Below are 21,405 nucleotides of genomic sequence, written 5' to 3'. Positions count from 1 at the left end.
TTTTAACACATGGAACCAGATGAAGTACAAGAACTGGATATGTGGGCATAAAATCAGCATGGAGCAGTATGACGCTGAAAGGATGATGGAAACCTTAGCACAAAGAAATTCTAGAGACCCTTATCAATGACATGGAGGCTCTGCAAAGCTCAAGCCAGAGCAATATGGTAACGGAGGAACAATGGATTCTCCATTACACAAATGTATTTAAAAAACAAGGTTCAATTAGTGAACCGGATCCTCCATGCCAGGAAAATTGGAACATCGAGATCTCGAGGGACGACATACTTTTGAACATCAAGCGCATCAGTTCGTCGAGGGCCCCTGGCCCTGATGGTCTTACAAACCAAATGCTAAAAGAAAATCCAAATGATTGGGCAGACTTATGTGAAACCCTCTTCAAGATGATATCGAAGGTCAGCAGGATCTCATCATCATGGATGAAAACTATAATCGTGCCCATTTTCAAAAAGGGACAAATAGAGCCCAAAAATTATTGGGCCATAGCACTCCTGAATGTGGTTGGAAAGATCTTTGCCACACAAATGCTGAACCAACCAACATCATGGATTAAATTATCTGGTGCTTTTGACCCCTGGCAAATGGGTTTTGTCATGGGCATAGGATGTTGGCTTAATTTACGAATGCTCAATGTGGTGAAGACAGAAGCGATAAGGAAGGGACCAACAGTATATCTCACGTTTGTAGATCGAGCTCATGCATTTGATGGTGTCGACAGGGAGCTGTTATTGGCAAAGATGGCAAAAAAGGGATGCCCTGCAACCTGTTTATGGCCATCAAAGAATTGCACTCCAACACAAATATTCAAATCCGGTGGGACAAAAATTGATAATTAAAGTCCCAATAAAAACATTGCAAGGCATAAAACAGGGATGCCCGTTGGGCTCAACATTTTTTAACCTATTCATAGCGGACGTTGGCAGCACCCTAGAAGAAGTATCATCGTTCCCGCCTAAAGTCAATGGAAACCATTTTAGCTGGATGATCTATGCTGATGATATTGTGATCTTGGATATGACTCCAATTGGCCTCCAGCGTAAATTGACAGCATTAAAAGCATACATTGATAATAATGGGCTGATGATAAAGGTGGCAAAAACGGAGATCATGCGCCTAAAAAATCTAAAATGCTGCAAGGGGAAAACCAAGAGTACATTTCAATGAAAGCTCGGGAATGACATTTTGAATTGTGTAACTCAGACTCCGTACCTGGGAATTCTAATCAATTCCAACATCACTGATGAGCCAATGACGAGAAAAATCAGGTCGGAATGCAAAACACTGGCAGCCCAGGGAGCCCTGCTACACAAGAACTTTGGAAAAGTCTCCTTAAAGCCGGTTGTAAGCGTCTATAAATCCAAAGTTATCCTGCCGTTGATTCATGGGGCAGAGGCTCTGCCTGCATTCGAAATGAAATGGGCTTGACGTCAATCAACGCAAGAGTTATGTGGAACACCCTGACCTTGTATAGGAAGGCAATTGGTGTGGACAAGCTCCCACAGTTTAAGATCCTGAATTTTCCGACACCATACAACCCTGATAGTGTATTGGGCAAGTGGATGCAAAGCTGTGAAAGGATTCTTATGCAACTTAACACCAATAAAGACACCTGCTAACCAACCCAAATGCAGTGAAAAAAAAGCTTTGGGAGCTCGATTGGACAGAAATATGTGATCCGAGAGTCCAACATACATGTATGCGGAAGCATGCTTCAGAGTCTAAAGCGCTTAAAAAGTTGCCAAAATATATGGAGAGCTTTCCATGCAAATACCGAAGAAAGATCTTCTTAAAGTTCAGATTGAACCTGTTTCAAACAAAAGAAGACCACAATATGAGAATAAAAAAGGAGGAATAAGATACCAACTGTAGATTCTGCTTAAACGCAGAAGAAACCTTGAAACATCTCATGATCTCTTGTCCCAAACTAAAGCTGCTAAAAACTAAACATCTGGGTAACAAAATTACAAAATATGCATCACTGGGCGGAGAGGACTGGTGGAATAAAATGCTGAGAGGAGACGATAACAAATTGGTCTTTGCACTGACATTCTTTCTTGAGAAAGTTAATAAGTTGCTGGATAACCAGGAACAAGGAAATGATTTCTCCAAAAATATGGCACTGAGAAGCATGGAGTAGTGCCATTACAACATAGAGTTCACAGCGTAATTTCATAACTTTTAGTGTTGTCCTGTTTGAAATGACACATTTACTTCTCTCTGCGAAGAAGCAGTTATATGATGTATTGTATTATTTTCTTTTTTTAAGTTTGTAATTGTAATGAGTAACTTTCAGCCTTCTTAGGATAACTTGTAAGATGTATTACTAGCTTTTCAAGTACCTTTAAAGGTAGTTTCATAAGTTAAATGCAAGTTACATGAATAGGACAAACACTGGCAGCCCATCACCCAGGCAAGGGGGCTTACCAACTGCCTGGGTTAGAACCCTCACCCATACATTCTCACATTCAGGAATCAACACTCCACATGACATCACAACATTCCTTCTTGCCTAGGCAGGCAATACATAACAGTAATAAACAGTAATAAAATAAAAAAATAGAAAAATAAAAAATGCTGCAATGTCCTTCCAGCTAATATTCGTGCGACACCAGAGTATTTGAAATTTCAGAAAGTGATAAAAACTTGGCTCTGGAAATCTGTTTGCTATGTATTAGGTGGTTTAATAGTTGCCTAATATGCTTTGGCTGCTCCGTCCATTTTTGTGTCTGATATTTTAAGATTCTACTTTTATTGGACCTGCACTTAGGCACATTGTCATTCATTTTCGTGTTTATTTCTCTGGGAGTATTTCTGATTCTGGTATTTAGGACTGTGGTTTTAATAGTGCACTTATTGGTCATTTTAGGATTTTATAAACAATTCTTTATATTTGCTTTTATGGCTGTATTTTACTTGTATCAACAATAAGGGTACCTGTATACCAAAATGGTCCTTCAGGTAAATAACATCTATATAATCAAAACAATAGACCTTGGTAACAAGGCGGGATTAATCCAATGCTAATTCAAAGATCATTACCAAGAAGTTTATTTTACAAAAAAATCATAAAATGTGTGAATACCGTACAAAACTAATTTACTTTCACACATCCGCATGTCTGAAGTGAAGGGCAATCGAAGAAAAGGGCAACGTCTGTTTGGTCCTCTTACGGCCAAGAAAGGGCCAAAGGCCAGTTACTCTGCCCGTGCTACACGAGGTAAATATTACCATGTGTCTACACTCAGCACAACCCATTCCCATCCTGTCCAGGGATCACACATCCAAACGCTGGAAGCAGCTCCGGACAGTTAACCTGACTAACCTCATCATTATCCCCCATACCCTCCCTATAACATGCACCTTCTTTTCACGTCCTCCCGCTGATGATGGTTAATGGCCACTCAGCAGTTGTACATGGTGCTATCTACAACCTCGTAACCAACAATGATCTCAATGCCCTTTTCATTAATGAAACATGGTTTACTCCCTCCTCCTCCTACATCTTTGATGTCCTCCTACTCCATAGTTACAGTATCCAACATAATGTCCACAAAGGGAATACTGGAGGTGGGGTGGCAGTCATTCATAAGGTCGACCGGCCCTGCATGGTCATTTCAACCCCTGCCCACTGCTCCTTTGAATCCCTCCCATGTCAGTTTTCCATCTGAAGCAATAGATCAATTACATTCCACCTTACTTAAAGACCGGCTCAAGGGAATGGTAACTTCATTGATGACATTTCTAGCTTTCTCTCCTCTGCAACAGTTTCTTACTCTAATAATATCCTCTTCTGAGATTTTAACATCCCTGAGTCCCAACTAGCAAAACAACGATGTTACTCCCTATTCTCTATGACTGACTTTATGAACCTTAAACAGAGTCTCCCCCATGCATTTCAACAATCACATGCTCGACCTAATCTGCACCTCCTGTCCGATACTCTAATGTTCAAACCCCCACCCCCTCAACTGGACTGGCCACGCTGCAATCCTCCTTCCCATATCACACTTGCCAATCTTTGAAGAATGTCCCACTAGACACACTAAAGGCAATGTCCGCAACATTCTGCAGCAAAGGAAATGCCTCAGCCCTTCCCGGATACATTTAGCTACCTTGCCAAAGAACTAGTAGATTTTGACACACCTCTAAAATATAGTCAAGGTTTTAGCATCCTGGTGCACACCCAAGCTTGCCGTAAACAAGTGCTCCATCAGATCCCATGAAAAGCAGTGGCGCACGAATTGCAACAAGATAAATGCAATGGTATAAACACCTTTTTTATTAACAAAATTGATAAAGTCAGAGGGCACATTGATGCCACAAAGCCAGACAGAGCCCTGCTATCCATCTCCCCCGGGCACTGCCTTCCTGCACCGACTTCACCCTCCTCTCTCCTAATGATCTCTCAGACACACTTGCTTCACTCAAACCCACTACTTACACAGATGACTTCCTCCCAGCGCCCCTCATTAAACGACTCAATGGCACAGCACTCAATGCACTCCTCAGTATTGTGAATGCCTCCATCATTGAAGGTGCATCTACCCAAATTGTTGAAGATGGGTCTCATACGACCCTTCTCAAAAAGCCCTTGCTTGACCCAGAAGATGTAGCCAACTATAGACCCATCACTTACCTCCCATTCATGGAGAAGCTTATCGAGAATGTAGGTGTGACCCAACTACTTGCCAAAAAAGACCAGCTTGACCTCTTCCACGTTTACCAGTCAAGCTTCAGCCCAATCACAGTACTGAGACTGCAACCATCCAAGTGGTGAAAAATGAGCTCAGAATCACTGACACTAGGGACTTGTGTCTCCTAGTCCTCTTAGACCTCTCAGCTGCCTTTCACATAGTTGGTCATCAAATACTCCTCTCCCTCCTCAGCAACAGGATGGGCTTCTGTGAAACCATTCTAAAATGGTTTGGATCTTACTTATCCAGTAGGCACCAGGTCATACTGATGGCCTCATTCAGATCCCACTGACTCCCAGTCATGTGTGCGGTCTCCCAATGTTCCATTCTCTCCCAATCATCTTCAATATATACATGCAACCCTTTGGAACTCTCTAAAATGACCCCAACATAGCTATCCAGCAGAAAACTGATGACACTCAGGTGTACCTTACGGTCAGTAGCCCCAGGACGTTTCTTACCTCTGTAGATGTCTGGTGTGGCGAACCAGAAGAACGAGCCAGACTAATGACTGACATGTTTCAAAGGTGTTTATATAAAATAGAAGTGCCGGGAGGATAGCTCAGGGGCAATGCGTTTCTCTTGGAAGCAAGACAGCGCATAGCAACACAGGTTTAAATCGTGGTCTTGTTCTTTGAAAATGGTCTCCGGCATTAAGCGCAGTATAAAAGACCAATTATAATTATAAGATAAACCCCAGTCTAGTGTATAAACCCGAGCCTAAAGTTCCTCCCATGTGGCCAGAAGAAATCAGCTGCTACCTCATCCTAACCCCGGGGGTGGTATCAGAGGGAAGGATCACATGGGAGGAGACGGCTATTATAGGAAAACGGTGACTCCACTAGGAGAGACGCAGTATCATCATCTGTAGAGGAAATCGTTCCAAGATATTTAATGGCATACTATCAGTACTCCAATCCTTCTAACTTCAAGGTTCCTGAAACCTGTTACAAAAAAACAGTTAAACAGAGTCAAATTGGTCCATTAGAGGCTCAGGAGTTAAAAAGGCGATCATTTGAATTTAGTGATTCTATCCTAAAGAGAAAGTATCCCTCTAATGTGAAATTGCAGTCTCTTTGTCATAAAAGTGCTTTCTCTGGTAATTCTCAGTCTATAGAACAAGCTAATGTAATTGAAAATAAAAGAGAACAACTTAATATCATTCGTTCTCTTAAGAACTCCATTTCCCATAATGCCAAAAGTACTGGTACGAAGAAGAGGAACTCGGAGGCCATGGGGACTCATAAGCATGAGTATCTAAAGGGGCGGTCTAGTCACTATCAATTAGAGCACCTAAGCAAGATATTGAAATCTTCTCTATGTATATAAAAGGGAAATGTGAGGATATGTGTGTGTGCTACAAACCTGAAATTCGGCATATGGGTAGGTTCCATGGTGTAGACAATGTAAAACATATCAAATAAACATATTTCTAAAATAAAGTATGCTTTTTTGTAAGCAGTCTGCAATGCTTGGCTATGTGTGTGTGTCTGTTAAAAATGTTCAGCATACATCCGAACATGCTACATACCTGAAATCTGGCATGCAGGTAGGTTCCATGTGTAGACAATGTAACAAGTATAAAATATACCTTTTTTTTTTTTAAGCGGTCTGCAATGCCATCTGGCTCTTCGCACCATAGTTCTGCTGTATTTTTACCTTCATTGTTCCTAAAGTTCAGCAGTTCATGAAAACTTCAGCTGTTCATTTTTTCTAAACTTTCACGCTATCAGCATTCTAGTTGACATTAGCGGCACTCACTTTTGAAGTCCTGCAGGTGACACAATACAGTGCTTTTGTAGTAATGCCGGTGACAGGAAACAGTACCTGTCTCTTCAATAGTGTCTGCAATGATGTTGTCCATCACATTGTGGCAAATCTCTCATGATAATTACAGAGCTTCATTTCCCATGGAAGGTGATGAATGTATGCCATCTCAACAGTACAAAGCTTACATGCTTCAGCCATACACATATGGCGTACAGCACTTCAAGCTTACATGCTTCAGGCCTGCATGTATGGTACTTATGTTGAGGTCGCTGCTGCCTCGGCTGTAGATCGGGACACCAATAATGTTGCTGTGTAATCTCAATGCTCCAACTCAAAGTAGCTAGAACTGTTTTACGGGATTCATGCTTTTCTCATGCTCAGCTTTATGTGGGTTGTTCCACAGTTGGAAAGAAAGACAATGTGTTCACACTAGCTCCTGTAGGAAAGACTAGCAATATTGTCTACAAAGAAGCATTGGTTTAGTTCATTAAATAAACATCAAACTAGGACTGAAGTAGGAATTTTCATGTGAAGCACGGGTACACCTGCTAGTCCCAAGATAAGATCCAGCTGGAAAAGTCATGGTTGTGCTGCGATAAAGTTGAAGCAGGGGAAGAAGCAGTCCGGATCTGTGCGGGTGGTGTAGCAGAGAAAGCTCGAGCCGTCCTCACTGTAGGTGTCACCCAGGAGAGGAGCCTGCCAGCAGAAGTCACCCCAGCATGTGAAAATCCGAAGAACTGCAGAGTACATGCAGCGCAAGACGGCATACTCAAGAGAAGCTCTGCTGCGAGGAACTTGTGTTACCGAAGCAACATGAAGCAGAATGGAGAAGTCGCAGAAGATCAACAGAGCTTCTATTGCTCCCGGTGACTGCTACACTGTTTGCCTGAAGCTTGCCGAGACGGGAGAAAGGACAAAGTGATGTCTGAAGCACTGCCGTGAGGTCACACAACTGAAGGGAGGTGCTGCGAAGAGCCAGTGAGTGTTCAGAGAGAGTGTACTGACACCGGAGCGCACCATGAAAGAAAGTTGTTACAACATAAGGTTTTGAATACCAAACATTTAATCAATATTTATTAAATATCAATTAATTAAAACAAACTAAAATAAATGGCAACAAAGAAAGTCTTTGGATAAAACCCCAGAGATGAAACGTTGGAATCAGTATTGCCGGCTGTTATAAGACTTTATGCAAACCCCAGAGAAGAGGAAGGTTCTAATCAGTATTGCTTACAGGCACAGAACTGCTGTAAGACTTTGTGCAAACATCCAGAAGGTTAAGGTTGTAACCAGTATTGACTACAGCCAAGAGACTGCCAAGAGGTTTGGACAAAGTGCCAGTGGGGGTAGTTCCTAACCATCATTACCTGACACCAAGAAACTACAGGTCTAGTAAATCAAGACAAACTCTGGGAAATGTTCATATGCAGCATTGCGAACAGCCAAGAGGTTATGAGAGACCTTAAATATTCTTTTTATTTTTTATTTTTAGTACATTTGGTTAAACAAGAAAAACCTTTAGCACATAGAAAAAGAAATCACAAATAACTTATTACATTACATTAATACCTACATGCATCATAATTACATACCATTAATACTCAAATTCATGAAAGGAATACTCCTCTTTTTTATAGCATTAATATTCCATTTCCTAACAATAAATATGATTCAATTTGTTAAAAAATGATATAACTAATTAAAACATTAAAATACAATTACAATAAAACCAACCTCATCCCATAATAGTTAAACTTATTTCATTGGTTCAATAGTAAACTGAGATAACAATAATGCTTTCTTCCAAACATACAAAGGGCCTGATGTCATCACTATGGACTCTGCTTCATAGATACAGCTCCAAAACTGATCGGTTTCAATGAATTTGATTGAGGATGTTAGAGATGCATCGCCCTGCAAATATGCATTCATTAGTTTAGGACAGGAGGTCGTGAAGTTTCTACTCTGAGAAAGCTAACAGTATTCTCCCACCCACTCCCCCGGGATCTTCCATTCAGGTGGCCCAAGTAGGGCCATCGCTTTTGGATCACAAACCTGGGGGTGGACAAGTGAGGGAGGATCACCTGAGTGGAGGGTCATGAGGGATTGGGAGGAGGACAACCAAGGGTGAGACATGGTATTTCCTCAGTCCCCAAAATACCCCTACCTACTCTCCCTCAATGTTTATGCAGTATTTCCAATCTCACCCTATCCCCCTGCCCATTTCCAACAAATACTGATACGAGGTAGAGGCAACTAAGATCAATAAAGATTACCCATAGGAATAACATGGGGAAAATAAGGGAAACCTACGCTGGAAAGTACTCAAGTTGTCCCACTAATAGAGTCAGGCAGGGTCAGGCCTTTAATAGTAACCATTCCCACCTGACTCCACTTAACTGATCTTTTCACTATAAAAAGCTGTGGTCTCATACAAAGAGTGCAAGTTGGGAGGAGAGTCGAGACACCAGAGCTGTACAGAACGAGAGGCAAGAGACCGGGATGACGAGATGCTGAGAAGCTGCAGTTCGAAACAGCAAAATCAGGGCGAGGGAACCGTGTCTCCAGGGAGCCAAGAAGGGTCTGTGTGTGGGAGCCGAGAGACGTGCTTGTCCTCTTCCGAAACCTGTGAATCTGAATGTTCATTCCCCTGGGCTGATGAGACACCCCAAGAGTGTCTGAGGTGCAGGCAGTGAGACCCTGAGCCGTTGTGAGGCTGAAGCGCAGAGGTCAGCCTGGTGAGCCTGAAAGCATTGCCGAACCGGGTTGTGAAGAGCGCGATACAAAGTAACATGAGAAACACGTAAGAAAGAGGACCGCATGCGTGTGAGTGTTCCATTGAAGCGAAAGGGATGACTTCAAAGGTGAAAAAGATACAAGTAACAGTTTAAGTGCAAAACTAGGGATACACACGTGTGTGAATCAATGAATGGATCGAAGTTCGACATTGAAGCAATATGAATAAAAAGAGGGCCAGTAAAAAAGGTGCAAGAGGCATGAAAGGAAAGGACAGTGGAAAAAGGGTGCGAGAGACCCAAAAAGACAGAAACAATTATAGAGATACACAGAAGAGTGAGAGAAGCGTGCAAGAGGCACATGAACCATAACACATAGAAGACAATGCAAGTGTGCATGATAAAGGGAAAGGAATACATGAAAGTGGTGCAGGAACCACCGGAAGATAAAAAGTGCAAAGGAAAGCAAGAGTAAGAAATCAAGAGAGACGAAAAGGGTCAGGGGGGTCGCGCTGAGGAAAAGCAAAGAGCCTGGGATTTCTGAAAGTCTGCGATTCTACCCCTTTGTTTTTTATTGTGAAAGCTGGAAAAGTCTTGAGCTTGGGGAAGGGAACACTGAGAGAACACTTCAGGAAAGTAAATTGAACAAGCTGAAGCTTGGAGAAGGGAACCCCAAGGAGCTCAAAGACACTTAAGGTATTTGAACTCACCACAAGGGCCCTGTGGAGAAGGTGTAATGATGAACCCTGGTGAGTGAACCCATCTTTGGGACATTTACCAAATTGCACCTGGTGAGAAGACCAACCGAAACCAACTTTGGTTTTGCCATTATTTTGTTAAACTACAGTTTTTCCTTTTCAAAAGACTTCCTATGACATTTTTGCAGAACGTGAGGGCAAGCATGGGTTTAGACACAGACTGACTTTTGTTTTGAACTATTAGAAAACGACAACCATTAGAAACATCAGTTAAGGGAATCATTCCTTTAGAGTTAGGGCCAGTCAGGCATTCCACCAACCCAGGAACCTTAATAAATAAAGGTTTTAACACAAATACTTTGGAGTCTGTGTCTCTCTTGATGCCATGACTGTCTCACACTACTGACAGATTACATAGTAGGCACTTTCTGTCCTTGTATGCCGCCCCTACCCAACTACCAATGAGCTCCATTGTGGGAAATATATTGTATTGCACATAAGGTATAAGTCTTCTGAATTGCTTACTGCACATTTTTGTAAGATAGGTACAAGCTAAATTAGGACGAAAACCTTGAGTGCTACAAATGGCGTAATTTTATTTTTCTGTAGATTGAAGTTAAATCATTATCTAGATCCCAGGCCTTAGTTTTATTTTCCAATATTGTCATTGCATTCAGGAGATCCACCGAATACACCAATGTATTCAAATTCGTTGTCACCGAATCCCAAAGCTCCATCTGGAAATTGTTAGTTTGTTCACGACAATAGGCCTTTGAATCCCAATAATACTTTAGTCGTTACTTGTGGTGAATATAGGGAGAGTATACATTTACAATGAGATAATAACCACAAAGATCTCAGGGAGGAAAGTCTGAGCTCTAGTCTTAGTGCCTGCACCGGGACTGAAGATGGAACTCCAAGTATAGAGCAGAGAAGCTTACCTTCCAGCTTTTCCAGCCACCTCGTTTTTAAGTCAGGTAGTACCAAGAGGCCATATTAGATTCCTGGGACAATACTTGTCCTATAGATGTTAATATGTCCCTCAATATTGTATCCTCCCTTATTACTAACAAACTTTTTTATCACCAACCATTTCCTCAAGACCTTTGAGGTGACAATGTCACCATAAATATTCCATTTCAGGGAGGATTTAATCAGAACCCCTAGATAAATATATGCATCTACCACTTCAGGTGGGTTCTGATTAATCCTCCATGTAAAAGAGGACAGTTTCCTGTGTCTCCCTCCAATTATTACAACATTGGTTTTGCAAGTATTTCTTCTGAGATTATTTATTTGTGTATATAAAAACAAAGAGTCTATTGAATGTTGAAGCACTATAGGGGTATGATCCAGCAAAGCTGTATCATCAGCGTAGCTTAGCCACACCATTGGCTCACCGCTAATTGAGGGACAAAAGTTATGAGCTGCTCCAAGACTCCAAGAGTGATGTCCACATCGGAAATATATACATTAAAAAGCATGGGGGCAAGGGCACACCCCTGCTTTAAACCTTGATTTGTCGGTATAAGTTGTGTTTACTATTCCATCCTTGTTAATGCGCACAGTGACCAATGTATCAGAATACAGTGCTTTACGCAGAAATAATAATCTGGCATCAATTCCTCATTTGCACCATTTGTCCCATAATAATGGGCGTGAGACTTTTTTGAAAGCTTTGGAAAAATCCACAATGCATAGATATCATTTCTTAGGTCTAGCACCCACAGTCTTAGCCATGGCGCAATGCAGAGCACAAATATTGTGTAGGATTCTGTAGTTTTTTTTCCGAAACCCGTTTGGAATTTGTGTAACAGGCCTTTACTCTCTGCCCATTTATTCAACTGTTTAAATAATAAAGTGGAGTATATCTTTTGACTGGTGTCAATCATTGCAAGTAACCTATAGTTAGCTTGACCACACACCTTACCTTTCTTGAAAACTGTCACTAGGATGGACTCCCGCCAACTGGTCAGTTAACATAATCTCACGAAAAAGACATTCTAGGACGTATGCCCAAAAAGTGGGATTTGCCTTGATAACAAAGTTAGTGATACCATCAGGGATGAGGACCCCTGAGCTCTTTAATCTTTGAATGATGTCCAGAATATCGTTATTCTCAATGACAAAATCCTCATTCAAGGAAGGGGGACACTTTTCGGGTGTCGAATGGGGTAATTCGGGGTTGTATTGTAACTCTCTATTAGCTCTTATCCAATGGCCTCTGGTATTGAATTTAACTCCTGAGGTGTCTGGGCTGTGGTGAAATTTCTGATTAATGCCGAGAATATCTTGTTTTTGTTGGCCCTTAACAGTTTATATAGCAATTTCCAATTGGCATTAGTTCTAGAAAATGTATAGGCCCTAAGCCAGTTCTTATATTGGGTGGAAATCCTAGCCAATGTTGTTGATATATCATCACTGGATATCAAACTGTTCTTTTTAATCAGGACAACAAACTGGCGATAGGCCCTTTTCTCCTTGTGTATTATTATATCAAAGGGGCCCTTGTGAACATTGTTTTTAATACCAGTTTTATGGTTCAAACCTAGTTGTATTCCCAAAAAACACATCCTACTCCCAACATCCCAATTACTAGTTTCCAGCCATTTCGCCAGCCATTTCGCAAGAGGCAAGCAATTTACACTTGTATACCTGGTCAACTTTTTAGTTTCAGTCCATATAATTTGATTCCCCTGAACATTGGGGGTTACTGAAGTATCTATATAATTCATTCTATGGGATGTTAAGTTTGCGACCACAATATAACAGTGTGGTCACTTACCTCTGTTTGTTGGCTCTCCATCTCACTACTTCTGGACTAAAGTTCAGCATCCATAAAGACATAGGGCTTCATTACAAGTAGGGTGGTATCCCAGTGGTAAATCTGCGCTGATACTGCCCAACGCAAATAGCATTACTGCAACTCGGTCTGGTGCTGTTACCGTCAGATCCTGAGTTGTGGTAATGCTGTAAGGCTCCATTTTTTTAAGAGTCCATAAGACTCTATGGGGCATGTTGGGCGCTAATAGCGCCGCAGTAATAGTGCCGCAAATGGCCAGAAAGTGGTAAGAAAGCTGGAGGTAAATCTGCAACTTTCCACCCAAACTCGGGATAGGCCAGAACGGCATGTGGCAGTAACAGTGTTACCGCTGCATTTTTACCACTCTGCCCAACCCCTGATGAGGCTCATAGTCTAGACATGATGATACACAACCATTTGCCCAAGTCATACGTTGTGAATCAGTTGCTTGACCCTTGGCATTCAAACAATTCAAATCCTAAATATTAATTAATGTGTCCCAATTCAACTCTCTGGCATTATGTGTGTGATTCAAGTCGGCTCCTACTTGGATGTGACAAGAATGTGACAAGGATTGGTAAGGATGTGACAAGGATTGGTGAATACGAGTATAGACTAGATGCATTAAAGTCCCTGGCTATGATCACATTCCCCGCTGGACATGCATCCACCCATTTAGCCAACAGTTTACCAATCATTTCTGAATTATTTTAGTCAAGGTACCACCAGGGGGGGCATACATATTTACAATCAGAGTTGATAATTTCATACATTTAGGATCATGGAGGTTAGCTGACAGAACATTCAAAGTGGCAATACCCATTTAAGGGGGCCTTAACTCAAATTGTACACGAGCACCAATGGCCAGGCCTCCAAACGCCCGGCCTTTTGCTTTCTGACTGGCTGGACGAAATAAAATGCAGTACCCAACAATGTTACATTCTTTAGTTGCCCATGTTTGTTTCAACAAGAAAACATTGCTGTTAATATTATAAGAATGACCTTGTGGATGTGGCAAGAACGGTCTGAAACCTCTGGTGGCCCAACACATCCACTTTATAGTATTTATTTGAAAGACACATCAATTACCTTTTATACTCAGGGTGTCAGAGATCCATTGTACTACTTCCTTATTTGGCCCTATTGCCTCCCTACTTCTGGCCAATGAAGCCCGTAGGCTGGATCTTTTGGTGGTCAAGATATTGGACGGATCTGAGCATTTTATGTCTGTAGTATTTATAATGTATCAACAACTACCATCATTCCTGTACCTCTGTAACTAAGCTCCTACAAGTAACAGCGCCTCAATGCCCTTGGGCTGTCTGCGTGCTATATAAATATAAATAAATAAATACATTTTAAACCAGCACACTGTAAGTGCAAGGACGTGTTCTCCATCACCTTGGTGGTATGTTTTCAACATACAGTAAGCTGATATCCCAAATTATTGAGCTCCCTTAAACAGAAACTCAATAGTAATACTACAACAGGGGATATAAATTCTTCTGGGTAGCAATTAGTAGGACTGCCCATAACTGGCAACTCAATATGAAGCATGCCCTCTGAACTAATTGTGGACAGGCATTGTATTTTTCTCATTAGGTCCAATACAAATGTTTGATTTAAAAATGGGCCATCTATTCTGGGGTTTAATTCCTCAATTTTCACCCACTTCCGAATCGGTAATGGACGTCCAAATTCATATTGTGTTATATTGCCCAGAAGAGTTTGTTCCGGCAATATAGATGTATAAGCCAAGTTATTAGAAATTATTATGTGTGTGGGCTCTGTTGGGTCATTCATTCGCCCATGTCCCTGGGAATGGTTGAATTGTGACGTAATAAGAAGGGCCAGTAATTTGCCATTCATTTCTGTCTGTTTATGTGCGTGTAGAAATGGCACACTGGTGGTACAACTCATGGGTAATGCCATTCCCGCGTTCAATGTCAGAGGAATGGTAGGTGGCCGTTCTGGACCGGGATGCAGCCATTTATCTAGAGGACCCTGTAAATACACCGGTCTAACAGTCCAGTCACCTTGTACTCTGCTGGTGAATTTATGATCTCTGTTCGGCTAGTGTGCTGCCTCCTGCTGGGGACTATACTGGATCATCTCAGTATTTCCTTCTGTCAGCAGCACCATGCGTTTGTTCAATGGATTCACTTTATGTGTGCAACGCAGCGCTCACTTCTTTCTTCTGATCCTGCAAGGGTGTCAAGGTGTAACATGTCCTCTACACTATGTATAGTCTTCGTTTTCACAGTCTCGGACTCAAGCAGTGTGTAAGTGGTGGAGATGACTGTGGAGTCGTCATTTGTCGAGCAGGAGATAACAGTGAGATGGAAGATTCCTGCTCATGATACCCCTCCACTGCAGCTGCTTCATGGGTGGTCTGGACCGCTTCCAAATGGTCCTCCCACCTCTGATCCGAGTAACACACAAGGATGGCATCAATCATTTTTGCCAGGACAAATTTCAATACACACTGTTCCTCTGTCATTCCAGTACAAAGAGTGAACAGCGAGTCAAGCTCCGCAGACATAGTTTTGAATTCAATGGATGAAGATGTTTCCTTCTTGACTACTAAAAAAAGATGTCCAGGCTGACAACCTGACAGCTAAGAGCTTTCATCTTCACTTTCGTACTCCAATGAGGACTCAGATGAGGAAATCAGTCTTTGTAAATCGGGGTTTACAGATATGTTTGTGCCTATAATATTCTCATGCCCGTCTGATGCGTTTAAATGGACATCTGTCCCACCCATTGTGTTTTTCTGCAAAAAAGCACATATTTAACAGCGAGTTATCATTGTCAATGGTAGGAGAATCAAAAGGCTGTTTTGCCAGTGTGACTTCCGGACTATATCTGCAAGATGGTAGATCATTGGGATTGCTTCCACCAGGCGTTTCAGAGTTATTTATTGGAAAAAAAACTGTAATCTTGAGTTCTTTTTCAATCATCATTTCCTGTTTATCTTTTTTAATACAGGGCCCTTCATTGATTGTTTCACTAATCATAACTGGGCTACGGTTCCGGTTCTCTGCTCGGTGAACCATAAAATGTGAGGTGTGCTTTCGTTGTTTGATAGTTTTCATGGTGTTGACCAAAAAAATAAAGGTTAAAGACAATATTCAATGTAATCCACTCACTGGCGTTCTGTGAAAGTGATCCACTGATTCAAAACTCTGAATCTGAGGGTTGGGGGAGCCAACTAATTAGCTAACACAGGCCCTCACAAGCAAACTATGCACAGCTGGTGACGCCTCCACACCCCGACCACAGCCGAACACACTGAACACTTCTGCCGCACTTTGCGGCACTTCACGCTCTTGTGAGGTATGTGTGCGATTGGTTTAAAGAAACAGGCACAATTTTTCACAATGAATCCAATCTGGCACTGGTGGTGAAACAGGTCTTGCTTGGACGACACTGAGGCCACACTGAACACTTCTGCCGCACGTCACCAATACAATAATACAACCAATGCATAAGTTCCCTTCTAAGAGATATAGGCCTGGAAAAGCTTGTATCTCCCATTGCCATCAGTCAAGAAATTGTGAAATCATGTTAGAAAACTGGTGTGGAGAATACTGAAATAAAACCAACAAGCTGCAAGTTAGTGGTAGGTGTTTTCTTCCTGGCAGGCGAGTATACCAGGGAAGGGCCTTTATTAGTAAGTCCTGGCGGGCAAGTGGACCAGGAGAAGAAGTTGTTGATTTGCTAATCTTGTGGTAGAAAGAGTTGTGGAAAGAATCGTCATCGAATGAAAAGGATTTATATGCTTTATTCAATGTTGAACAATCATAGCATCAATTAAACAAGTTGTTTGCTATCCTAACAAAAGAATGTTATTTTCAAAAATAAGTATTGAGAAAGAATAACGTGTTATTTTGCCAAGAATTTATTTTCTATGATAACAGAAGAATTGCATTTAGAGTTTGTAACTTGTGTCTTGGAAGAAACTCAAACATCCTTGAAAAAGAGATATTGTGAAATACATTGGGCATCATTACGAGCTTGCCGGTCCGGATACAACGTTACCCGTAAACTTGCCAGTACCATTGTATCCGGACCGGCAAACGCCGAGTTGTATTCGCGGGTGCCTTTCATTCCACCAGGTCTGACCTGGCGGAATGAAAGGCACCCGCGAGCACAGCATTTCGGATGCACAGGCACCGTCGATAACGGTGCCTGTGCATCTGGCTCCCCCATTCCCATTGAGCCCTTTAGGGCTCAATGGGAATGGGGGAGAATTTTTTCCGCCACCAAGGAATGAGCAAATACCGGGTGTGGCAAGACCATAATGACCCAGTAATTGCCCATTTCTGGGCGCCGGAAAAAATGCAACTCTGGCGGCAGCCATGCCTGTTTTACAGGCACAGCTACCGCCAGGGTTGTAATGAGGCCCATTGTATTGCTTGAACTATTAAGCAGTTGTGGTGAAAAGGACATTTATTATTTCTTCAAGGAAGAAGGTTGGAAAAGACTTTTCTGTTTCTTTGAACGGAATTTTGTTGGAACAGAATTACACTTTCAGTATTCCTTTGAGTATTCCTCAGTTGATACAGGGTAAGGGAATACAACCCTGGTCACAAGGAGTGCTTCCAAGACATATTCAAATTTGAATTGCAAAACTGTCTTTTTGTTGAATTCGAAGTCAGCCATATGTCCCTTGTATACTTTTATTGTATGTATACATGTGAGGGCCAGAAGGATTTTGGACACTAGTTCAGTTTTCGGTAGTTATCATTTCCTAGGTAGGGATCTCTCTGTTAGGTTAGGGAAAGTGAGGCATTTAACAGGATCCGTTTTACTTTTAATAAATGGCAACCTTTAAGAAAACATTGTCAGTGGGATTGCATTTAGTTAATATAAAGTAAGAACCTAAAAGTGCTCTTGTGAAACTTGTTATACAACCTTCAGTGAGAGATGAAATTACTCTTGAAGTTAATCCACATGATACGATTTTGAAACTCAAACAAAGAATAGTTACCAATTCTGTGTTTCCCTTACACCAGAAGAAACGTTTTTTCCACCAAAGGCTATTGTCTGATTTAAAAAGAGTACAAGATTATAAATTAAAACAATAAGGTAAAGTCATCTTAATCTTAAAAATCGATACAGACTCAAACCTCTCCCTTTCTTGTATTAGACCGAGTCTTAAGAATATTTCCAAAGTCCTTCCCAAACTGACAGAATCACCTGAACCAATAGAGGTATTAGAGGCATTAGAGAGTGAAGAAGAAAGTTATTCAGAAATTAAAGAATTGGCCACCCAGGAAAATCTCCTCATCCAGGTGACTGCCCATCCCTCACAAAGACCTATATAAAGAAGGGGAAGACCTAGGAAATAGTGTTTTCAAATTTGAAATTTTACTGCACCAATAATGGTGGGCAGCTGAGTTAAATTTAGCTACATTATTGAAGGGAGAGATTCACAATTCTTATCATTTATAGAATGCTGTAGGGGTTAACCCCATTTGAAGAGATTAAGGAGGGATTCCTGAAAAAAGTCGGTCAAACAGAACATTTCCATCAACAAAGACTTAGAAACATCAAATTGAATCCAGATGAAGCTCCCATAGAATTAGCCGCTCAAATACAGAATACCTTATCCCTGTGGATAGGAAAGAAACCTTTACACAAAGTGTTAGATATGTCGACTATATTTATAAATTCAGTGGTGCCTTACTTACTTACAAAAGGATATATTACAGTTAAACATGTCTAACTTGTCTCTGGTTGGTGACACCACCCAAAACTCCATGGAAGCCAATTGCCATGTGAGAAACCTTAAAAGAGGAGAGGAGTCCAAGAAAGATTTCAAAAGATCTTCTCACCCCTCTATGTAAGCAAATAAGGTTAAAACTACAGGAAATCGCCCAAAGGTATTAATATGAGAAACTTGTAGTGGGGAAAAATGATTTAACTTTATGAAAGAAAGCAATGATCCAAAAACTGAAGAAGGGCACGGTCCCAGACATACACCTACCCTGTTTGTTTCGTGTGGTCAGTCAGGTAATTTTTCCCGACATTGTCTCTCCAATAAAAAGGAGGAGCCAGTGGAAATTGGTTATTTCGGGGGACACAATTGGGAAGAAGAAGAGTTGGATGTAGTTCAAGTGGAGTATGCTAACAATTTGGTCCTTAGTAGAAAGTCTTTTAAAACGCACAATTTGGCTATAGTAAATGGGGTTCCGGTTAAAGCTCTAATTGATTCCAGAACTAAACAAAAGGCTGTAAGATCCTATTTAATACCTTTAAACGGATGGAAAAGGGGACTTTAAAAAGGGGACGAAAAAGGTACCTCACATGTGTGGGTGCACCTATCGCGGGCGCAAAAGGAAAAGGGTAACCCGCTGGTAACCCCAAACCTTTCGCCACAGCACAATTTGTTCATGTGGGCAACCTACAGATTTGGGCCTAGGGTGTCGAAGCCAGCAAGGAAAACAGGGAACCCCATGCATTTCGCAAAAGAGAACACTCGTGCGAATGCACCGAGGTCTGACTTGCGCGAAGCGGCCCAGAATTTATTACCCAGAACCCCAGACAAAGTGAACATTGTGTTTTTTCCCCACCAAATATCACACTTTGTCAGTGATTGTGGCTAATAAAAACTGGGGCAATTTGCGCAAGGCAGACCTCTGTGGATTCCCACGGGTGTCCTCTTTTGGAAAATGCATGGGGTTCCCTGTTTTCCTTGCTGGCTTCGACACCCTAGGCCCAAATCTGTAGGTTGCCCACATGAACAAAATGGGCAGTGGCGAAAGGCTTGGGGTTACCAGTGGGTTACCCTTTTCCTTTTGCGCCCCCGGTAGGTGCACCCACACCTGTGAGGTACCGTTTTCATCGGGACATGTGTGGGGACGTGGGACGGTAGGCCATGTGTTGTTGGGGGCATGTTTCGATGGGTGAGCCGAGCTAAATGTGCGGAAAATGCGTTTTTTCCCTACATTTCGGACTTTGCGGGGGTGTCTGGGTAATACATTCTGGGGCGATTTGGGCATATCATACCTCTGTGGATTCCCATGGGTGTCTTCTTTTTGGAAATGCATGGGGTTCCCTGTTTTCCGTGGTGGCTTGTACACCCGAGACCGATATCTGTATGTTGTGCCGGTCGGCAGAGCGTCTCAAATTCCGGTCTGAAAACAGACTTGGGGTTACTTGTGCTTTAGGCTTTCCCCTTGGCGGCCAGGTAGGTGCACCCACACATGTGAGGTACTGTTTTCATCGGGACACCTGTGGGAAGGCGGGACGGTAGGCCATGTGTTGTTGGGGGTGTGTTTCGATGGGTGAGCCGAGCGAAATGTGCGGAAAATGCATTTATTTTCCCACATTTCGGACTTTGCGGGGGTGTCTGGGTAATAAATTCTGGGGCGATTTGGGCATATCATACCTCTGCGGATTCCCACGGGTGTCCTCTTTTCGGAAATGCATGGGGTTCCCTGTTTTCCCTGGTGGCTTGGACACCCGAGGCCCATATCTGTATGTTGTGCCGGTCGGTAGAGCTTTTTTAAATTCCGGTCTGAAAACAGACTTGGGGTTACTTGTGTTTTAGGCTTTACCCTTGGTGGCCAGGTAGGTGCACCCACACATGTGAGGTACCGTTTTCATCGGGACACCTGTGGGAATGCGGGACGGTAGGCCATGTGTTGTTGGGGGCGTGTTTCGATGGGTGAGCCGAGCGGAAAATGCGTTTTTTTCCTACAAATCGGACTTTGCGGGGGTGTCTGGGTAGTACATTCTGGGGCGATTTGGGCATATCATACCTCTGCGGATTCCCACGGGTGTCCTCCTTTCGGAAATGCATGGGGTTCCCTGTTTTCCCTGGTGGCTTGGACACCCAAGGCCCATATCTGTATGTTGTGCCGGTCGGTAGAGCTTTTCTAAATTCCGGTCTGAAAACAGACTTGGGGTTACTTGTGTTTTAGGCTTTACCCTTGGTGGCCAGGTAGGTGCACCCACACATGTGAGGTACTGTTTTCATCGGGACACCTGTGGGAAGGCGGGACGGTAGGCCATGTGTTGTTGGGGGCGTGTTTCGATGGGTGAGCCGCGCAAAATGTGCGGAAAATGCATTTTTTCCCACATTTCGGACGTTGCGGGGGTGTCTGGGTAATAAATTCTGGGGCGATTTGGGCATATCATACCTCTGCGGATTCCCACGGGTGTCCTCTTTTCGGAAATTCATGGGGTTCCCTGTTTTCCCTGGTGGCTTGGACACCCGAGGCCCATATCTGTATGTTGTGCCGGTCGGTAGAGCTTTTTTAAATTCCGGTCTGAAAACAGACTTGGGGTTACTTGTGTTTTAGGCTTTACCCTTGGTGGCCAGGTAGGTGCACCCACACATGTGAGGTACTGTTTTCATCGGGACACCTGTGGGAAGGCGGGACGGTAGGCCATGTGTTGTTGGGGGTGTGTTTCGATGGGTGAGCCGAGCGAAATGTGCGGAAAATGCGTTTATTTTCCCACATTTCGGACTTTGCGGGGGTGTCTGGGTAATAAATTCTGGGGTGATTTGGGCCTATCATACCTCTGCGGATTCCCACGGGTGTCCTCTTTTCGGAAATGCATGGGGTTCCCCGTTTTCCCTGGTGGCTTGGACACCCGAGGCCCATATCTGTATGTTGTGCCGGTCGGCAGAGCGTCTCAAATTCGCGTCTGAAAACAGACTTGGGGTTACT

This window comes from Ambystoma mexicanum, chromosome 3p (assembly GCF_040938575.1).
Source record: "Ambystoma mexicanum isolate Mex_15411 chromosome 3p, UKY_AmexF1_1, whole genome shotgun sequence".
Lineage (NCBI taxonomy): Eukaryota > Metazoa > Chordata > Amphibia > Caudata > Ambystomatidae > Ambystoma > Ambystoma mexicanum.
Note: the sequence above shows the minus strand (reverse complement) of the source record.